Consider the following 19,700-nt stretch of genomic DNA (forward strand, 5'->3'; position numbering starts at 1 on the left):
AACTTACTCCTATCCTTTGCCGCCTTTTTTCACTTTCTTATTCCAAAGGTGTTTTTCCTTCTGCTTGGAAATTTGCTCATATCCAGCCAGTTCCTAAAAAGGGTGACAAATCCCTCCCATCCAATTATCGTCCCATTGCAATTACTTCTACTCTTTCTAAAGTAATGGAGAAATCAATTAACCGCCAACTCTTAAACTACCTAGAAACCTTCCGTCTGATCAACGATCGCCAGTATGGATTCCGTCGGTGTCGATCCACTGGTGATATTCTGGCTTATGTTACCCATTTATGGACTACTTCAATGGAAAGGTTCGGTGAAACACAAGCAGTTGCTCTTGACATCTCAAAGGCTTTCGATCGTGTTTGGCATAAAGGTCTTCTAAACAAGCTTCCATCTTATGGTTTGCCAACTGTTTTTAGTAATTGGTTATCCAGTTTTCTCTCTGATCGCTCACTGAGGGTGATGGTAGATGGCTCTCTGTCTTCTAACTTCTCCACTAATGCCGGTGTCCCCCAAGGTTCAGTTCTTTCCCCCACTCTTTTCCTCTTGTATATCAATGACCTTCTTCCATTGACTGGAAATCCTATCCATAGTTTTGCCGATGATAGCACATTGCATTCAACTTTCCATTTTGAGAAACCTTGCCCTGCTCAATCAGCTTCAACTTCTCGAAAATCTGCTACCAATTCCTTAAATGCCGATCTTCAGGTAATTCTCCAGTGGGGCAAAGACAACTTAGTTGATTTCAACCCTTCTAAAACTCAGTCTTGTCTTATATCTCGCAAAAAGGATTCTTCTGCTCCTATGCTTATCTTTAGTGACACTCCAATTTCTAGGCAAAAGGATATATCTCTTTTGGGGATTACCCTGACTTCTAATCTCTCTTGGCACAAGCACATTACAAATATTGCTTCCTCTGCATCTAAAAAACTTGGTTTTCTCTTTCGCTCTCAGCGTTACTTTTCTTCCAAACAGCTGCTCACTCTGTATAAATCGCAAATCCGCCCTGCCATGGAATCTTGTTCCCACATTTGGGGTGGTGCCCCCAAAACCTCTCTCAGGCTTCTTGATTCCATTCAGAATAGGGCAGTTAGGTTAATTAATGATTCATCTCTAACGGAGTCTCTCCACTCGCTTTCTCATAGACGTACTGTTTCTGCTGCATGCTTCTTCTACAGATATTTCCATGGGCACTGTTCTTCTGAATTGGCTTCTATAATTCCCGCTCTCTCTTTCAAAACAGTCCGAACACGTGCCGCCACCAGCCAACATCCATTTACTGTCCAACTTCAAACCCACAGAACCAACTTTTCATCTTCCTCATTTATTCATTCAACTGCCGTTTTCTGGAACAACCTTCCTTCATACGTATTTCCTGAAAATTACAATCTACAGAAGTTCAAGTCCAATGTCAACAAATATCTTCTTTCGTCTTCTCAACCTCCAACCCAAGCACGGTACTAAGTACTATAGGTTCTAATACCTCTCGTGTTTGGGGTTCACATAAAAAAAAAAAAAAAAAAAATATGCATCCTTAGTAAAGGGGCGCCGAAAAATCTTTCTGTCCGTGGAGCTGAAGTACTTTGGTTCGGCTCTGCTGAGAATAAGTAACATTAGTCTTCTCTCCACTGGTAAAGTGTTGCTTATTCAAAGTAATACAATATCACTGCAACTCGTGGAGGCATTCACAATATCAGATTTAACAAAACGATGCCATTTCATTTACTTCGGTGGTTCCCTACGTACTAACATGATGCAACCACTCAGCGGTTCCCAAATTGTGCGCCGCAGCAAACTCAAGGGGCGCCGCGGGATATTTTGAATTTTCTAGGGCAGGTCGATCACGACGAATTTTAAATATACAGTCATCCCTCGATTTGTGCACCTTGTGCAATGTAATTTTTGAGATGGTAGATCGCGGCACATTTTGAAGGAAAAAAGTAGATCACATCACAAATTAAGTAGGCCACGCCTGTTCTAGGGAAACACAGCGATACTCGACATCAGTCGGACAACGCGAGAACTACTGGCTCGAGGTAGTTTCAACATTATTTATTAAGTTGTTTGGAACTAACTACTTAATAAACGAACTGTTAGGTATTTCTTTTGTCCTAGGGGCGCCATGAAAAACTTACCGAGACGCAAAAGGCGCAGTGAACCGAGAATTTTTGGAACCTGTACACTAACTTGTTCTTTCAGTGAAACTTTTCGTAGTTTGAGGCCTTTAGTCCTAAAACGGCTCCATCAAGTAAGGATGAAAGATCCTTACTTGATGGAGCTGACAAAATGCATGACAATTTATCATAAAATGCCTCAGCACACACTTATTTAATTCCAATGTGACCTCCTGGACCTTGGTCGTTACGGGACAGTTGCAGCATTACCCATACTCCGCATTATTTTCATCTAGTTCCAATAAATATTTTCTCTCTCTCTCTCTCTCTCTCTTTATGGACAAAAGATCTATCGCAGTGAGGAAAACTGAGTGTAGCTGAGCAGTAGGTAATTAGACATATGGAAGTTTCAGAAAAGGAAAATCTTTCATAATTAAATGCAAATAAGGCTACTGGGGTTGATGGCATATATAATTTTTAGGGATGTGGCAAGAAAATTAACTGCACCATTAAAATGAATTATAAGGGAATAATTAGATTATTTATAAGGGGTGCGGAGAAAGGGGGGGCTGAATTTTAGAAGCGCCAATAATAAAGCCAATCCATAAGTTCCCAAGCGTGAAGTGAATAACTACAGCCAGTCAGTCTAACTTCTCTCAGGGAATATTATGGTAGGATTTATTAAATATGCAATACAGGGGCATCTCGATAGAAATGATATTCTGAATTTCATAATGTGGAACATCCACAGTGGCAGACAAAAAAACTGCATCATTTGTGAATTTTGCAAATAATGTGTTTTGCGCTGCATTATGGGTTGCAGAAATGTTCGAAATGCATTTGTTAGATAGGATATATACTGAGTGATCACTGAATTATGACCACCCCCCCCAGCGCCTCCGTAGCCAGGTGGGCAGGAGTGGCAGTGCGTAGCACACGCTTCTTGATTAGACCGGGGTTCGAGCCCGTGACCACCAAATACGGAGGATGCGGAAAGGTCAGGGAATAACCACCGCATATCCCCGGAGCAATATGGCCTTAGTTGCTAATGCTCCTAAAAACCAAATAACAAACAAACATGACCACCCCTATGAAAACTGAATGCGACCCGTTTACCACGTAAGGTACGAGAGTGCGCAGTTAGTCGACCTACTAGCATACATAAGGTATCAGTGGTTCAGTAGATAGTATAATTCCGAACGTGATGAGATTTATCGGACTTTGATAAAGGACAGATTGTGGGAGCTCGACGAGCTGGTAGCCCGATTTCTTAAACGGCTGAGCTGGTGGGGTGTTCGAGAGCCCCCTTGTTAAAGTGTACCAGGACTGGCGTCAAAATGGTCAAACAACGACCCGACGGCAAAACTGCAAAGGCCAGTTAAAGGTTAATGTTACAGGTGAGCGCCGGGTCTGACGACTCGTACAGGCGAACAGGCGCAGCACTGTTGAAGAATTGACTACCCAATACAACATGGGCCAACCGGGAACAATATCTGGCATGCCATGCGTCGCACGTATGGGCTATACCAGCAGACGGAATCCTCTCCTAACCAAGGTTCATCGGCGTAAGACTCTCCTGATGCAAAGAGCATGCAAGTTGGACGTTAGAAGACTGGAAGAAGATTTGGAGTCAACAACATGAGGCTCTTGATCCATCGTGCATGGTATCAAAAGTGCAGGCCGGTGGAGGCGGTTGTATGGTGTGGGGCATGTTTCACTGGCAGGAACCTGGACCCCTGGTGCATGTGGAACAACGTATTACTGGTCTCCGCTATCGTCAACTGCTTGCTAACTGTGTACACCCCGCTATGTTACACTTTTTCCTGAATGGCGATGGTGTCTTCCAAGGTGATAATGCGCCGAGCCATCGGGCACTTGATGTGCAGGAATGGTTTGAGGAACACAGTTCCGACTTCCAGCATATTGATTGGCCTCCGAACTCTACCGATATCAATCCCATAGAGCAGTGGTTCCCAACCTGTGCTCCGCGGAGCCCTAAGGATTCCGCGGCCGCTCCAGGAAAATAAAATAGCTAAAAATTGAATGAAATTAAAGAATTAGAAACATAAATTAGAAAACTAGAAATCACATTCTGAATAAAAATTTGCCAAGTTGAATTTTGCGCATTCTCTAGCAGACGATTCAGTCATTTTGCTACCATTAGCTTCAAAATTATTGTAGTACGAGTCGGACAGACGACGAGGCAAAGCGAAGCACCGGCATAGTGGCTCCTCCATAGAAATTGATTCTAAAAAGGGCTCCGCGGGTCAAAAAGGTGTCCATAGAGTCCCAGAAATGCTAGAGCATTTCTGGGACTCTATGGAAAGGCGTCTGGATACACCAATCACTTCCATACCTGCATTGCTAGCCGCATTATACACAGCTTGGTTGGCCATACCTCTCGAATGCTTCTGACATCTTTCTGAATCAATGCTACGTCGGAAAGTGCTGTACTGAGGGCAAAAGGAGGACCTACGAAGTAATATGTAGGTGGTCATAATTCAGTGATCACTCAGTATATATCTCTGTGAATGAAATCCAATTGGATATACGGTTGCCCAATTTCGGAGTGGCACACCCTTTGGCCAACAAGTAAGATTCAGCTGCTCTCCTGCAGCTGAATCTTACTTGTTGGCTTCTTCTGAGCAATTTTAGACGACAATATGTACCAGCAATTTTCAATAGGGTTCAAATCTGCACTGATGCCAGACCAGTCCAACACTGTAATCAGCATTTCTGAGGCATCACTGCACCTTAAGGGCGAAAAACGAGGGAAAACGTTGGTGTATGTTTTAAGCTTTGTGAGACAAGAAGACAAACTCATCATTAAATTTAAATAGCATAAAACTTTCCAAATTTTGCTGTGTGACAAGGTGCTGAGTCCTATTGAAAAATGCAGTTTTGGACGTCTGTGTTGTGATCCCTAAAACGGATTTCAGGCACTCCTCCAAGATAGCAGTGAAGGTTTCTGCGTTACACCGTTCCGTAAATGAACTTAATTCGCCCTACCCCTTTGCTTCCCCAGACCATCTGACCGGTGGGGAACTTTACAGTCGGTATTGTGAAGTCAGGATGATATGCCTCCGATTTGCGTCTTCTGACATATCGCTTCCCATCTGAGCAATGCAGGTTGAATTTCGATTCGTCAGAAAAAAAGATGACGGTGTCCCACTGCTCTTTTGTCCATGAAACATGCGTTTTAGCCCAAACAAGGCGCTTCTTCCTCATTTGTTGTTTCAACAAAGGCTTCTTCTTGGGCCGATAGGTATGCAGACCACATTCCGAAAGCCGTCTTTGGATAGTTTGTGCACTTGTTTCAACACCAGAAACAAGTGCACATCTCACAGTCCGGTTTTAGATCAGGAGCACTAGCGTGGCGATTACGAGGGCATAGCCGTTTCAAATATCGATCTTGGGAAGTCACTCTTACGTCTTAGTCACTCTCTCACGGCCTGATCCAGGTATTCTCTTCATATCACCGGTTTCACGCTTTAATTTCAGCACCCGGAATACTGTTTACCTGGTGGTAGCCTATTTTATCAGCGATAGCACACGTAGAAAGCCCTTCCTGGGACAGAGCAACAGCTACTTTTTTTTTTTTTCTACTTTTTTTGTTCAGTTGCACCTTAATAGAAAGGAAGCTATTAAGGTGCAACTGAACATATGGAGCCATGCTTACACCTCCGCAAAACAGGTTACTAATGAGCTTGTATACCCTTCCAACGCCGTATTTATAGAAACGGCTGATGCAATTACCTTGCAATTACTGTCTGATGCAATAGAAGCGTTATTTGACGCAATACCCTTTGTTTTGCGACAAACAAAATGACTGTAATCAAACAATATCTTATACGTTTCACTACAAATGTTAATATTTTTTAAAGTAATGCAATTTTTTGTCCGCTACTGTATATATGTTTACTAATTTTATTTAAATTTTCTTTGTTAGTAACTTTCCCCCCCCCCCCCTACTGATTTCTGTGGGCACATTTGGCGGGCGAGCGGAAGGTGCTGCAAGTGTTATATGATAAAGTTTTTAACTTTTACTTCATGTTATTACTCTTATTTTAAATTCGTGTTTCGAGGGCACAATGATTTAAAATTGTCCATCATCAGTTTATCTTTAAACAAATTCCAGAAAGCAATCTGTTGTCTATGGAAGACGACAGAACTTTTTCATTGGTTATGTATGGAGTATTAATGCTATTCGGTAATTTCGAAAATAGGCGGAGCGTCTGTTTAAGACGTCACGACCCGCCAAATTTAGATGGGTTTAAGCTGACCGAATATAGACGTCGTGGCGTTTGTGTTGGTCTGTTTTTAAGCGTTACTCGGTAGGAATTGTTTGTGCGGATTATGGCGTAGGTAAACAGAAATATTTTAATTTCTTTGGTTTTTTACTTGGCGAGTTGTCGTGTTAACTACATTAAATAGGCGGGGGGTGGCTATGATTTCAATGCTTTCGAAAGGAAATTTGATATATATTGTGGAGCACCAAGGGGGAGGGTGCGCCCCAGTTTTTTGTAGATAAAGCAGCTTCTTTGATCTTTATTCCCCCCCCCCCCCCACAAAAAAAGAATTTCTATGTCCGGTCGTCTGAATGTTATAACCGTCTTTCGTTTATAAATTCTTTCGTGCGCGCACATACATTTTTTTTTTTTGTTTTTTTAAGTAGAAGCTGCATCTCCCTCAGAAACAACTTTTTTTTCTTTTTCTTGAGTATTCATGTGCACAGATTTATATAAATGAATGAATAACATTTCGCATTTTCAGCAAATTCTAGATGCTCTAATGGAGTAATGGGGGAATTTGTTTGCCTCTTAGAAACTTGAAAAAATATGTACCAGATACCATTTTAAAAAAAGTTTAACTTATATTTATTAATAAGTGAATAATATGCAGTGTGCCATTATAGTTGTTTTTTTTAGGTTTTGCAAGATAGCCATCTCGAAAGGAAGCTATTAAAAACTAAAACTAGTATCTATGTACGTTATTTGCGGTGAAGGTATAGGAAATATTGCCAATTGTTTCGAAGGAAACGATTTCCAGATAGGAACAGAATTAAAATTTCAGAACTTATTTATTCTTGAAAATAGTGCAGCTATTAAGTGAATAAATAAATTAAGAAATAAATAAACCTTGTAAACTGGATGTGATGTGTGTGTGTTTTTTAATGCTCTGAAACCAAAACAAATTATTCATTTTAACTGTCAATGTCTTTCAAGAAAAGTTTTTTTGTTTTTTCTCTCTATCTCTCTGGGTTTCTTTAAAAACTGGAATTCTCCATTGAATAGAGTCAAAATAAATCCAATACATTTGTATTTTGGTATTGCATGCGCTATTTAATAAATATTTATGTAGAGGGAGTGCCTGTTGTTTAATATAGTGTTATTCCTACATGATGCTAATATTTAAATTCTGAATATTAAAATTCTGAAAATAAAACCAGATTTTTTTCAAATTATGATTTGTTTTTGTTTTGAGATTTGATTAGTTCCTAAAACAGGATGCTTGAAATTTTTTTTTTTTTTTTTTTTAACAAATCTATCTCCCTCAAAAACAACTTATTTCATTATTTTTATTTTATTATTTTTTTCATATGGAGATAAATAATGCCCATCGGAAAAAGTGGTGGTCATAATTTGAATATTTCAACCCTGAAGATGTGTATAATAAATCTCTTGTAATTTCCAAAACTTATTAAAAACACTGTATACCTTGAAATGGTCGCACAGCATCAGAGGAGTTTATACGATAGCAAATGCCGAAGCGTAAGCATCTTTTTAGTGCTCTGGCATTAAAGAATATTAATTGTGGTAAATTCAAAAATTACCATTGCCTGTGAGTTGTCAGAAGCCTATGGTACCAAACCATTTGTAAGTGTATCTTTGGCTTTGGTAACTTCTTTACCTTGCTTGGTGCAGGGTTGTTCCCTGTTTTGCCTTTTTATACTTCTGCATTTTGGTATTAAATTCATTCCTGACCTATACTGTTAAATGCAATCCTGCATATTTTTTGATATCTTATCTGAATTATATAGGACAGTGTCTCAAACTTTTTCATCCTGTGCAGGATGAAAAGCAGAGAGAAAGCCCTGAGAGCTTTCTCTCTGCTTTTTGTACCCCTCCCCTTTCCTTCTACCACTAAAGTAAAAAAAAATGTTTATTTATAAATACAATATTTTATGTAGGAATGTTTTCAGCAGGGACAAAAGGTATTATCCTATAGTACAAGTTTTACTTTAAACTAATGCCTGCAAGTTTTTCCTGCTTGTGTGATGTATACAAAAATGTAATAGTGTCAAGTAAAAATTAGCATTAGTAGAGGCATTTGATGCAAGAAAGCAAGCTTATGCAGCATCAGCCAAAAAAAAAAAAAAAAAAACCACTTCCACTTCACCCCTCTGTTCATTCGAAATACCTATCCAGCTGAGCCTTAAACTTATTTAGGCTACCAACTTCCACGACAAGGGATGGAAGTCTGTTCCACCAACCAACCATCCGCTGGCTAAAGGCAAATTTCCACACATCTATCTTACATCTGTCTTTCCTCGATTTGAATTTATGCCCTCTCAGGTGATTATTCTGAGCAAGAGGAAGAATCCCATCAGCATTGAGCATGCTCAAACCATTCAAGGCTTTATACACCTCTATCAGAGATCACCTTGCTGGGGCCTAGTCTCCAGACACTGTAATTTGCAAAACTTAACCCTTTCTTCATAAGAGCAACTCTTTGTTCCATTCACTAATCTTTTGCCCTTCTCTGTACTCGTTCCAGTAGCTCTACATCCTTCTTGAAATGAGGCCTCCAGACCTGTATACAGTACTCTAGGTGTGGCCTGACCATTGCCTTATACAAGGGAATAATCAGCTCCTTATCGCTGCTAGAAAATTTCCTATATATCATTGACAATACACCATGAGCTACTCTTGCAGCCTGTCTGCACTGCTCAGAGAACTTCATATCTGTCTGCACAACCACTTTGAAATTTAAATATTCTTTCTAACATTATGCAAGTTTCAACACTTCACAGGTGTCAGAGCTGTAGTATGTAAAAATAGAAGGTGATGTTGATGTGTATATGAAACAGCAGCAGTGTGTTCTTGAGTTCTGAGAACATTGTACCCCTTGATATTCACATCAAGGTAATTGATACAAGCAAAGTTTTGGTGTAGTAGTGGTTTGTAGAATATGTTAAGTTAAGGCAGTCCTTGTGCTGCAGCAACAGTGGAAAAGGAGGAAAGAGCAGATAAACTAAATCACGAAAACTGGCAAATTGCATCTCTGGAAATGTGTGCAAGGGTGAGAATAGGCTTTAATGCACTGAAAATGATTCCAAATGTCTGGGTACAGGTAATTGTGTGTGAGGTAGATTCCACAAATGCTGGCACCAGATCATAAGAAACATGGCCGATGTTGTATAATCTTGCTTTCTGCATCATTTGCTACTATCAATACTAACAGAGTGCAGGCTTCTGCTGATCTTCTGGAGTAGTATGAGACCATGGACAACACAATTCTTACAGCATGATCACTGAAGTTTAGACCTGGGTACAACACTTTGAACTGTTATTAAAACAGCAGTCTGTGGAGTGCTGTTTTGAATTTGTTGATGTAGAAATTTAAGGCTCTGGAACTGCTGGAAAATCTCTTTTTTTTTTTTTTTTTTTGAGAAGAGAAAGGGTTATCTTTCATCTTTTGATTTCAAGCAGAAGTGATTATGTTCCATTCCATAGGAACTCATGCTCAATTCTGCATGCTGTGTGGAGATGCAGGTGTGATTTGCAAGAATGCAGCCAGAGATGAAAATAAAATTCTCCTTTAGTAAGACACTGCCAAACTCTTAACAGTATCCAGACAATGGACACAGTTGCAGAATTCAGATAGACTTTTCTGCCACATCCTCCACACTGATATTTCACCATCAGAATTTCACCTGTTTGATCTTAAGAAGGATGACCTTTGTGGGGAATGCTTTTCTGACGATGATGATGCTGTAATTGGAGCCTCCTGGAGGCTAACAGCAACTTTTAAAAGTTGAAGATGCAGGAAAATGCTACTAAGTAGCCGTGAATATATTGGAAAAATAATTAAGCACTTAATTACCTCAAGCACACAACATACAATTTAAATTGGCATTCTGCCATTTGATATCTGCAGGCATGCTAATGAATTTAGCAGGAAAAAAATTGAGGGATTACTTTTGGAGCAAACCTCATATAAAGGAAGTAGTTAGGCCACTTCTGATCTAACCATTTACTTTATGAGGTAATAATAATTAAACCATTTTGCATAATAATTAAACCATTTACTTTACATCTGAGGTAATTATGGGTAACAGAATTACATAAAATGTAATTCAGTTAACCATAGCTCATAAACTAGATATAACTTCAAAGATTTGGAACAGGACTGGACCCAGGCTTGTTTGAATCATTTGGTGCAACAGGGCCATTAGCATTCCTTGAGAAGACCATTTCATAATAATAAAAATAACTAAGAATTATAGTTTTATAATGTTTCATTTATTAGCATTAGCAGGGGCACATGATGCAAGAAAGCAAGCTTATATAGCATCAACCAAAAAAAAAAAAACAAAACAAAACACACACACACACACCCTTCTCATTTCACTCATCCACTTGCTCCATATGTTTGTCTATTTCTGCCTTGAATCTGTTTAAGGTATCAACTTCTACAATGACAGATGGAAGTTTGTTCCAACAATCAACCACCTGCTGGCTAAAAGCAAACTTCTGCACATCTTTCTTACAACTGTCTTTCCTCAATTTGAATTTATGCCCTCTCAGGTGATTATTCTGAGCAGTAGGAAGAATCCCATCAGCTTTCAGCATGCTCAAACCATTCAAGGCTTTATACACCTCAATCAGATTATCTCGCACGTGCCTAGTCTCCAGACACTGTAATTTGCAAAACTTAAGCCTTTCTTCATAAGAGCAACTCTTTGTTCCATTCACTAATCTTGTTGCCCTTCTCTGTACTTGTTACAAAAGCTCTACATCCTTCTTAAAATGAGCCCTCCAGACCTGTATACAGAACTCAAGGTGTGGCCTGACCATTGCCTTATACAAGGGGATAATCACCTTATCCCTGCTAGAAAAATTCCTGTATATCATTGACAAGACACCATGAGCTACTCTTGCAGACCGTCTACACTGCTCAGAAAACTTCATATCTGCCTGCACAATTACCCCCAGGTCCTTTTCATTCTCCACCTCCCTGAGTGTAGTACCACACCGTTGGTATGTTTTTCTTGGGTTACTGCTTCCCATATGCATAATAATTAAACCATTTACTTTACATCTGAGGTAATTATGGGTAACAGAATTACATAAAATGTAATTCAGTTAACCATAGCTCATAAACTAGATTTTACATTTGTACTTTACATTTGTACTTTACATTTGTCAATGTTAAACTTCAGTTGCCACTTCTCAGCCCATTTGCTCACCTTTTCTAGATCCTGTTGCAGCAGCTCACTGTCATTACAACCCTGTTGATCTTCGTATCGTCTGCAAATTTGGACATTAAGCCTGATATACCATCATTAATATCGTTGATGAATACAGAAAACAACAATGGACCCAACGCTGAAACCTGGGGGACTCCACTAATAACATTAGTCCAAGAAGGGCATTGTCCATTGATTACCACTCTCTGTCTTCTCTCACTCAACCATCCCTTTATCCATAGCAGCAATTTGCCTCCAATGCCACACTGCTCCAATTTGTTCAGCAGTCTTCCATGTGCAACAGTATCAAATGCCTTTCTAAGATCCAAATATATGATATTAAAATTATTCTTTGCATCGAGTTCCTTCGTGACTAGATCATATTATTATTAGCCATATGGTGCAAGGAAGTCCAAGACTTATGGTGCACCAGCCAAAAAAAAAAAAAAAAAATTTCTGAATTACCCCGAGAGAAAGAGTCTGGGTGTGCCAAGCCCATACTCACCAGATGTGAGCCCCTGGGTTAATCTAATCAAATTGGTCAGACAAGACTTTCCCCTTAACAAACCCATGCTATGTCCGAGCTATAACTGAAGTCTTGTCTAGGTGATCCTGCAATGCTTCTTTAACCAGTGACTCCATTAATTTCCCAGGAACAGAAGTTAAACTCACAGGTCTGTAATTACCTGTGTCTCCCTTTGATTTTCCTTTGTGGATTGGGGTCACATTTGCACATCTCCAGTTCACGGGTATCTCTCCTGAGTCCAAAGAAGCTCTCATAATTATGACTAAGGGTTTGCTTACTTCCTTTGCTGCCTCCTTTATTATAACTGGATGGAGTCCATCCACCCCATGTGCCTTTTTTATTTTTTTTATTTTCAACAATTTCTCCACCACTTTACTCTCAATTATTACAAGATTATCTATCTTACTGCCAGAGTTTAATACACCTCTGGCATTCCCCTCCTTGACTTGGTGCGTTATAGCCTTAGATGCTAATGTGCCATAAAACAAACAAACAAACAAACAAACAAACAAGCATTCCCCTCCGTGAATAACTCCTCATGTGTGAATGTAAATGCAAAATATTCATTTAGTTTGTTTGCTACCTGAGCAGGATCATGAACAGTTGAACCATTGATATCAAGTGGACCAATCCGATTCATCCTCTTCCTTCTAGAGTTTACATAAGTAAAGAACTCTTTGCTGTTTTTCTTTGCATCCTTTGCCAAAGATTTCTCATAATCTGCCTTTGCCTGCCTAATCTCCTTTGTGACTTGGTTACAGACTAGTTTATATCTACCATAGGCTTCTGTGTCACCTGTTAATTTATATGTATCCCATGCATTTTTCTTCTCTGCCACATGTCTAATTAGTTCATCTGACATCCATTTAGGCCTAAATCTTGAACTATATTTCCTAGTTGGTATGAAAAGCCTAGTAGCTTCCAAGATTAATTCTTTGAATGCTTCCCATTCTGAATTTGCTGTTGGTAACATCATCTGTTGGTTCCACCGTATAGAATTTAAATACTCTGACCACCATAGTCACCTTTATGAAAGCAAAAACCCTTCCCTTTACCCCCGATGGTAGTTACCTCTTTGAGTAAATCTCACTTCGGGAGGCAACTCCCTCTAGTTGCCTCCCGAACATGGTGCTGTAAAAACAATCTTTAATCATCCAATAAATCTACAAAAGCCTTGCTAGTGTGTTAGTGACCAACCCACAAATTCCTGTCAATTTCTGGGAAATGAAAATCCCCCGTTATAAGACACTCTGATTTACTGGCCCACTCCTATTTCTCTTCACGATTGCTCATTACACTTATCCGATTCATTAGGCCTATAACACACACACTTACTCTTATTTTTCCTTTCTCAATGCTAATGTCACACCAAACAGACTCAACATTGCGCGCCTCTAGCCAAGTGAGCAGCAGCAGTGCGTAGCACACGCTTCTTGATTAGACCGGGGTTCAAGTCCATCACCACCAAATACGGAGGATGCGGAAAAGTCAGGGAATAACCACCGCATATTCCCGGAGCAATATGGCCTTAGTTGCTAATGCTCCTAAAAACCAAATAACAAACAAACAGTGCATTGTCCACAAAAATCAATTGGATGCACTTCCTTAGATTTTGTGTTTCTTAACTAACAGCATAACCCCTCCTCCCTTCCTGTCCTGTCTATCCTTTCTGTACACATTGTACTCCCCAAATTCCAATTTTGCACTCCTTATGTCTGTGACACCATGTCTCTGATATCCCAACAATATCTGCCTTTGATGTCTTGACTAGCACTTCAAGTTCATCAAATTTATTAACAATACTCCTAGCATTGGTGTAAATGCAAGTATACATGCACCTGTTTCTAGTCTTAGTTACTATAACAAAGTCCATGTATTTACTTGCTCCACTACGACTCCCAGCAGTCCTGGAAATCCCCATTGCCTTGCTTTTCAGGCTGCTGCTCAATTGCATTTCAATAGAAGCAGTGCAAGAATCACTTTCACCTGTGCCAGCGGCTACTGTTAATCTATTAGTCCGTGTATCCCTCTCCCCCTCAAGCTAGCAATTTTCTGACCCGCCTAACACTGCCTCGTTAGCATCTGCAAATATTTTTGCACCCTTTCTATTTAAGTGTATTCCATCCCTGTAGAAGCAGTCTCTCCTGTTAACGAGCACAGACCAGGCTGAGAAAAATTCTACCCCTTGAGCCTTGCACAATCTCTCCAGGGCCGAATTGATCTGCCAGGCTCTCATCATATGCTGCCTCCTATCGTGTCTGGGCAGAATTGCAGATGCTTTCAAATTCAACCCTCCTAACTCACGGCTTTTTTTCAACATCGACCTGTACTTGTTAAGTAATTCCACCGGTCTCCTACTCTTAATATCATTAGTGCCAACGTGTACAACAATACCACCCTTTTTGCCCTTAAAAGGTATATTATAGGATATTTGTATATTATATTTACAAAAATATTTATAATATTTTTGTAAATTTTAAACTGTGTAGTGCACAAATTAATCACGTAGATCAGAATATAGCAATCATAGTTGTTTTGGAGAAATTTATTGCTACTTCTATACATGGTACAGTTGTTCGTGTAGATCAGTTCATCCACCTTTTGCATGCAGTCATTTCGTATTTTCTAATGTGTCACCATAGTCTGCATTAAGCGTAGTAATTTTCTTATTAATATATGTATTTGTAGAGGGCTCCCATATGAAAAAACGTTTGACCCTAAATTAAATTTCTGACTGTCTGAGGCTACTTTTGCCATTTATTGCATCATATTGTGCTGAACAGCAAACAAGGCATGCCTTTCAATTCATAATGCGTTGGTCATCCCATGAATGTCGAGGAATGCTCCTTGTTAAAGTTCTTTTTTGGCCTCCCAATGCCATCTTCATCTTGCAGCTAATGGACCAGGGTGTTATATCCATCTTAAAGGTCCATTTAAAAACAAACCATTAAGCAGTTATGGATGAACTGCATTATCAAAATGTTCCTTGATAAACTGCCAAAGCCTGTAACAGAATGGCTCAAAAAAAAAAAAAAAACCATGAATGATGTTTGGATGGCTTTCCGAATGAAATTTGCTTATGATTCCCAACTTTTAGTTAATGTTAAAGAAGTTCAGCTTAATATTCTGTGGAGCTGGCACATGAAGTAGATTTTTTTTAAAAATTAACCAAAGTGACATTCGGGTTGTTGATATTAGTAACATTCTGAAAAATGAACAGATGAAGAACTACCGAACTCAGTGAAGAAAGGTAGAAGGAAAATTATTATTGCTCTTATATTGTTTCTCCCTGATTAGGGTTTCCACCTCATGACGGGTATTGCTACTAAGTACACAGGGTGGTTGTTGTCATGTCTGGTGTTACTGTTGGTCGAGGAATTCTCTGACTATCCTACAGGTGTTCAGGATTGCGACTTTCTGAAGTTTCTTGTAGGTGTTTGCTGGGAGACCTATTGCTGCTAGGCTGTTATGTAGGATCTTTGGCACCATACCTGTGGTTTACGCGATAATTGGGATGGTCGTAACTTGTTGCATATGCTTAGGGTGTCCATTTTGGAAGAACACAAAACTGGGACACTTATCTTATGGCAATGTTACAGGGGGGAGTAATCCCCCCATAAAAAAAATGTGCGAAATTTTGTTTTTAATAAAAGACTTTTTTTTCCTCTATTTTTATTTTCAAAATGTAGAATTAACAAAAACAGAATACAGTTCTTAAATTTAAACAAACTTTATGCAATAAATATAAAAACTATTTTTTTATTAATATATTTAGCAGAACTCTTCATGGCATTTAACAGATCTTTGTTATTTTTAATTTTATTCTTAAAATTTGTGCAGTTTAAGTCCCTCAAATTAAAAACACAGGTAATAATTGCATTAACTGTAGTTATCTCTAACCTATTATGCTCATCAGTCCATTGTATTTCCATTAAAGAAAATATTCGCTCGCAGCTGCTGTTGTGACCCTGAATTGCAAATAAATATAAACGTAATCTAATAAATTCGCTCTTTTGTTCAAGGTATTCTATTTTTTTTAAGTAATGGCAATTTTTTCAACGCAACTCATTGTATTATTTTCGATTTCGTTTATGGCAATTTTTTTTAAAACTCCAAACTGATCATATAATAAATTTTCATCAAACTTAATTTCAATTTTTTCAAATGGTTCCAGAGAATTTGCTATATCCTCCCATTTTGGAATGTGTTTCATTAGCATCCAGTTTAAGAACTGGAATTGTTCTAGGGGTTTCGACCAATTTTCTAAATAATTTTTAGCCATCGAATAAAAATCTATGATTTCGTTTTTAAACTTATGAACGTTTTAGTTTTCTATATCACACTGAATAATTTTTCTAGCCTCCAATGGCAGAAATTGATCAGATATTCTATTATCTAACATCTCAATCATTTCTTCAACAATTATTTTAACCTCTAAAATAGTTATGTTTGCTTTTTCAATTTTTAATATCTGGTTATTGAAGAAACTGAGAAAGCTGTGGGCAATCCCCAAATATGGTTTTCTCAATGGATGATTAAAAAATTTCTCAATAAAAATGGGAGGCTTTTCCTTGGATAAAAAAAAAAGATTTTAAACCTTCAAAAATTTTTAAAATGCGTTCGATGGCAGGAAATAATGATGACCAGCGAGTTTTAGAGTGAGAGAGTAATTTTTTATACTCTATATCAGGGGTGGCCAACAAGTCGATTGCGATCTACCAGTCGATCGTGGATTTAATTTCGGTCTATCACGATGAATTTTAAATATACAGTCATCCCTCGATTTGTGCACCTTGTGCAATGTAATTTTTGAGATGATAGATCACGACACATTTTGAAGGAAAAAAGTAGATCACATCACAGATTAAGTAGACCACTCCTGCTCTATACCAATGATAGCACAAAATTCCTTTAAAGCTCCATTCGAACAGTAAAAGTGTGAAAGTAAGAAAATATTTTTATAACTACCAATTCCACGTCAATGGCTAGTCTTACTGCTCCTGATTGAGCAGAATTATGAAGTATGTGCACTATACATCCGACATCTTTGATATTGGAATTAACTAAATTTTGGAGTCGAGAAAATACGTTGCATTGGCCTCTTCTGTTGATACCTCCAAAATTAACATTCGTATCGTCAGTTCCGAACGCAATACACTTTTCTTTGGGGATATTATTTTCCTTCAGAGAAGTAAGGATGTAGTTGGCGATAGTTTCTGATATCTCATCGGATAAGCAATTCATTTTAAGAAGCTTAACTCGCATACCATTTTTCTCTGTGAAATAATGCAATAACAATGGAAATAATTTCTCCGATTTATGGTTGCTTGCATCGATGGAAATTCCAAAGAATTCAGTACTATTGACATCTTTTAAAACTTTGTTAAGTGAATAAGGAGCCAGTATATTCTTTATTAGTGCAATTGCTTTCATTTGTGTACTAGAAAAATGTTGTGCAAATTTTGAGTCATCAAAAAGTTGACCGAAAAGGCTTGAGGAGCAATCAGCACTTCTAAACGACTGGTGATGTTTAATTAAATGATACGCCATCGTATGTTCAGCGATGGCAACCTTGTCATGTTCATTTGAATTTTCTTTGACAAAGAAGTGTTCCAATTTAGATGATAATGCAGTTGCTTGAAATTTCATTGTGGTTTTTTTGAATGAACATGATCTTTGATATCACATCTCCCACCGTGACTTATGTTGATAAAACATGAGCACATTCAGCTTCATTTTCGTGTCTTCCCTTTTTTTTTATAAAATTCCATTCTTTCTGGAAGTCCTCTTTGAAAACACATTTATGTTTAGGCATTTTTTTTTTTTTTATTATGCAGCTTAAACTAATTTAAAAAACTTAACACAAAAACTCACTTATCTTTATCTATAAACTGATCGAGCTACGTGCACTGAAAATAAACTAAGAAAACACACATCCGAACATCCAAATCACTGAACTTAAATAAAAGTTGCGTGAAATGAAACTGAACATGTAACATCGCATGTGTATACACGAGAAATGAAGGTCTGCCAATCAATGCTAGACACCACCTTCTCGATTATATGGATTAAGTTTTTTGACCATTATAAAGTTTATAGTGAGGTGGCCGCAAACCAGCGGTGAACAGGAGACGTACAGGCTGTAACTGACACGCGATTGAAGACAGTGCTCCGAACTCTGCTACTAATTTTTTATTGTGCACAAAACAATTTGTGCAAAATTGTTCATGATAAGAAACCGGGACATTTAAGCATCCCGAAAAAAAATTTCAGGACACTGGGACAGTTTCACATAAACCGGGATGTATGGACACCCTACATATGCTACGGTGGCTAATAGGCTAGATGAACAATGGGCACAACATACTACATTCTACATGACCCATACACTGTCAAACCTCTGGCATTGACAGGGTACTGTTGCTCGATACAGAGAACATATGTGGAGATGGGAGAAATCCCATGAGCCGTTAGACCCTCAACATACCCAATCTCTTCGATCTCCTGTCTTAGGTTTGTGTACTTCCTGATTTTTTTCCCATGGGTTTTCTGCAGATTGCCAGTGTTTGGTACCGTTATGTCAATCAGATAGGTAGCCTTTTCCTTCTTGTCCACAAGGGTTATGTCTGGTCTGTTGTGTGGGATTGCCTTATCCCTTATTTTGGAGCAGTCCCAGTACAGCTTTTGGATTGGGGTCTCTAGTACTGCTTGGGGTTTGCACTTGTAGTATGGTACACTTTCTTCTATTAGCTGGTGTTTCCTTGCTAGCTTCTGATGTATTATCCTGGCTACCTGGTCGAGTCTTATGAGCTTATTTCAGAACATATTGAGCTCGTATAGTGAGGGATGAGTATATTATAGAGTTAACTTTTTTTTTTATCCACCTAAGATTTTTTTTCCCTCCCAAATATGTTGTTTGCTGATTTACACTTGTAAGGCCAGTTCCCATAGGAATATGTTTAATTAAGAAATACCATTTTCACACAAAACTTTAAAATAACACAATTCTCTAAGATTTGTAAGATGCTCATGTCCATATGTTCCAGTCTTTGCAATAAGTGTGCATGAACTAGTCTTGCAATAAGTGTTCATGATTCAGCACCAGATTTATTGCATCAATTATTCTTCATTTATTCCTTCTATGTACTGGAGAAATTGAAGTGCAGCGGTGACATGTTTCTTTTGGTTTTCCAGCCTTCACCTCATTTATGGTAATAGAGTATTTTAGATTCCAATAATCTTTTGTATTTGTGGGTCCGCATCGGCATTCGAGTAGTTACATACAAAATGCCAGCTGACTGATTTTGACTTATTGTGTGTTGTTACTTGCATAATCATAGGTATTTGATTGATACTTGATACCATTGTTTTCACAGTTGACTGCTTCAAATTCTTAACAGCACCTCCCTCGGGGATTTTCTAGATTTAAAGAAGTATATCTAATAGTTCAGCAGTTTAGAGGAGCCATTTCAATAAATATTAAGCAATGTTTTTACATATCTAAACATTTATAATGACTATTTTGTTATTTCATTTGTTTTTATGGGCAACAGAATTTAAACTGCATGGATAATGCAATTAAGACA

Source organism: Mastigoproctus giganteus, chromosome 13 (genome assembly GCF_048544385.1).
Source record: "Mastigoproctus giganteus isolate SK-2022 chromosome 13, ASM4854438v1, whole genome shotgun sequence".
Lineage (NCBI taxonomy): Eukaryota > Metazoa > Arthropoda > Arachnida > Uropygi > Thelyphonidae > Mastigoproctus > Mastigoproctus giganteus.